Source organism: Scophthalmus maximus, chromosome 8 (genome assembly GCF_022379125.1).
Source record: "Scophthalmus maximus strain ysfricsl-2021 chromosome 8, ASM2237912v1, whole genome shotgun sequence".
NCBI lineage: Eukaryota > Metazoa > Chordata > Actinopteri > Pleuronectiformes > Scophthalmidae > Scophthalmus > Scophthalmus maximus.
Genome location: NC_061522.1, coordinates 16,666,728 through 16,670,813, shown reverse-complemented (window position 1 = coordinate 16,670,813; position 4,086 = coordinate 16,666,728).

The following is a 4,086-nucleotide window of genomic DNA, read 5'->3' as shown; positions in this document are numbered from 1 at the left end:
CATTTGAGTGAATGATCCGGTTTAACTTAACAGAAGATTTTTTCAGAGGTCCTTCTCATAATCACTGCAGTGTCCACCGGCTTACAACACACTGAACCCAGCGTGTCTGTGTCTAGTCCAGTGTGGACATTGCCACGGTGAGGGACCGATACATGACCAGCAGATACAATGGAGTGTCAGTCCCAGAGAATTCAAATTCATTGGCTTCGTTAACTGGATGGATGTGTGAAAGGTGGGTTTAGACCATTCTGCCCCGTTTTTGTCAGTCACAGCAGCTACAAAAATCCACATTTGGTCAACGAGTTGGAGCCTGCCTGGAGCTTTGGTGGGTCAAGTGACATTGACCTTCGCGGAGAGCTGAAAATTGACAGAGATGTCAGTCTCTGTAAACACAAAGCGATGACCCTGATGCTCTATGTATTTATACAGTGAGGTTTCGGAGGTCCCTTCCCTTCAGCCGGAGTTTTATTATTTTGGATCCAGCAGTTATTATACATTTACAGGCAGGGTTTTCCAGCCATTGTGGATTCCACTTGTTGAATTGTGAGACTATGGTGTCAGATCAGTCACATACATGGTCTGATATTTGATATTTTAGTATTTTTCGTTAGCTTGCAGGTATGTGTTACAACCCTAAACCACCAATTAAGTCCCAGTGACCTATAGAGTAATGAATGGTGCTTGACATCACACTGATCCATCACAGTGAGGTGAGAGGGCGAGGACAGTGGTGCTGTAATGCACTGCTAATGTACAATCCTGACAGACCACACATCACGCTTTGCATCAGTGATGTCAAAACTACACAAATCCTTTAAGCACCCGGATAAAGTTGTAATTTTATAGCTAGTGAAATTATTTTGTTGAGCTTTTATTTGCATTTGAAAGTTAAACTTTAGCTCTCAAAGATGTATTGTACCATTTGGTGAGGGTGAGTGTTTGTGAGTGTAAACTAGGTGTGAGAAGTAGAAGATGTGGTTTTACTTTAAAAGTAATGAATTTACACAGTCTCAAACGTGTTTTTATTTCCAACATTGCATGACTACTCCAGGCAAATGAAAGTGAGGTGAAGTAACCTGACAAGGTGAGCACTGAGGAATCCTACAGAGTCTCTCTGTTTCGGAAAATGTATTGTCATTCTTTTTAATCTACAAGGCGAAATTTTATTTGGCTTCACTTCACTCCACTTCTTTGTCTGAGACATTAAACAGGTTGCTAAAAGGTCATCAGTGGAACTCAACCAATGACATTGCTCCTCACAAAGTGCACCGCTCATTTATCTTTCTTCACATTGGTGATGAATGAGGCATTCATCTAAATACAATCTACACTAATGTTATTTAGATTGTTACTTCACCGGCACTGTACATTTTCCAGCACTGCTCCTACAAAAAAAAAGTCCTTATCTCATCTGGGAGCCGTTCAGAATGGATAAGCTACTTTGACTCGATGGACTGCAGATAGTGGCGCTGTCATGTCCAGAGGTTAACACAGCAAAATTGGACGTGGCTGCTCAAGGCAGAGGCTTCCCCAGCCTGGGCAGGCTTGATAAAGGCACTGCTGGCAAGTGTTTACTGTAGAGGAGAGGATAAAGTGAAAAAGGTGAAGAGATAAAAGTTACAAGAGGAAAACTTAACCTAACTTTGTACATGACAGGAACATATTTCCAGCAGTTGAATATTTTGCCGATGTTGTCTTGTATTCCTCTCTTCTCCAGAGAATGTGCCTCTTTGGCCTCAGCTCCCCTCTGCAGCCACTCCAGTCCGGAGGTCTTCTGGCCAACAGCAGCTTTGGCAGAAGGAGTTAGTTTTGGAGAAACTGTTGAACTAAGACTCCCCAGTCTGCTCTGACACACACACCAAGATAAATAGATGTGTGATGGGTTTTGTTCAGATAACAGCATCGACTCACTGGGACCCTGCAGGGTCTCTACACACATCCAAGTCTGTCTGTCTGTCTGTCTGTCTGTCTGTCTGTCTGTCTGTCTGTCTGTCTGTCTGTCTGTGTGTGTGTGTGTGTGTGTGTGTGTGTGTGTGTGTGTGTGTGTGTGTGTGTGTGTGTGTGTGTGTGTGTGTGTGTGTGTGTGTGTGTGTGTGTGTGTGTGTGTGTGTGTGTGTGTGTGTGTGTGTGTGTGTGTGTGTGTGTGTGTGTGTGAGGCAAGCGTTCAATACCAGACATGCAGACAAGTGCAACGAGCACATACCCAACATAGTGCTGGAGTATTTTCTTTTTAAGTGAATTGAAGGTTTACCTGGAATTTCAAATCTCCGCTTGTGTTTGTGTGTGCGTCGCAGGGCCACACAAAGTCTCAATCTGCCCTGATAAACCTCTTTACTGTCATTCGTTTAATCTGTCAATGATTTGGAAATATAATGACGAAGGCATATATATTTTCCCGTTCATGACCTTCTAACATTATAAATCAAGTTTCCATTCTGAGTAAAGAATAAAGAAAAGAACTTGAATGGTAAAGGAAAGTGAAAGTGGTTTCTCACATCCTACAGGAAACAGGTAGCAATTGTGACACTATGCAGACACACCTGTAGTTGTTGAAAAAACAATGTTTCAATCGGACTTACTTGATCAAGTCATGCTAAATCTAAAACAGTAAACAAACCGTACAACGGTTCCATCCCCCCCAACTATAATCATTAGTCAGCTCTTCACCTTTGACCTCGTTCTATTAGACTGACAGGATATTTACGTTGTAATGTTGTTTCTGAGGCTGAAGTGAGGCAATGTTGCGACCCCCCACGCCCCTCCCACTGTGTACAGGAAAGACAGTTGGTGGTCCCAGTTTAGGGGAACTTCTAACTCTTTTGCTCATTTTAAAAGCGGGGAAATTAAAGCGAGTGGCATAACGTGATGAGCGACGAGCTTGCCACTCAATAGAACAATTTTCGAAATGAACTCAGCCCCACTCTTCATCCCTTACATTAGAACAGGCTGTTGCTAAGCATCCGTCAGACGTCACAGGGAGTTCAAGTGGTGGATCGCTGTTGGCTTCTGACGGAGAGCTGCAGCTTAGAGCACTTTCTGTTTTCATCAGTTACTGTCATGTTGTGTAGCCTTTTAACATCACCGCTGCAAGAATACCTCCACCAAGGCCAAACAATCCTACTCAATTTCTTATAGTAGAAATATAAAAGAAAAGGGAAGTGGTCTGATAACCTAAAGGGATTACTTGTCATGAAACATAGTTAAAGAAAGTAAAACCTTTCATGGGTTTGTCTCAGGCCACAGATCCATCGGTTCAATGTTCAACAGCCAGACACAGGTGGAAACATAACCTCCCTGGCAGAGGTCATTCAGAAATGTGTATGACTCAGCGGGGACTTGTGCCGAGTACTTTGAGTCAAGTGCTCCGGGGGTTTCAGAGAAATAAGAAGTGTTTGGATGAAATCTTTTATCTGTTTCCTCCTGAACTCCCAGCAACAGTGCTTTTCAAATGTTACTTGACCGCTCCTTCCCCTTAGTAACGAATAATTTACCTCATTCACTCCAACAACCATCGGGACACGCCTCCTGTCATGTTTAGAAACGGAATGTCCTCCTTTTCCAGGCATCCAGTCTCTTCCAACAGCCAACTGTGTCGCAGCCTTGAGACAGACACAGAATCTGTGCGCAGATGTCAAAAACCTCCAGCAACTGTGTTGCAGTTCCCACACACAACCTCCATGGTCCATTTGCCAAACTGCATTTACTACTGGCAAGCAGAAGATTAGGCCTGGACATCCTCAGCGGTGCAGCAGCTTCTTGGTGTCCAGCCAACGGTGCACGGAGCCCAGCTGGAAATGAGCACTGAGATGGGGGGGTGGACCATCCTGCTCCGTAATGTTGACTTACAACGGTTTAGTTTGGTGATTGTTCAGTAATTCGTGACAGATATTGAATTGCAGGTGGTAGATTAGGAAGGTCGTCCTTTGAGGTTTTTGTTCTTTCAATGCATGTTCTCCTGCAAACAAATCAAGTTGACAGCTGCACACAATATGCCTAAACTAGATCATATTTATGAATCCATCCATCCATTATCTATACCACTTCAACATTAAGGGTCGCGGGGGGCTGGAACCAGTCCCAGCTGAC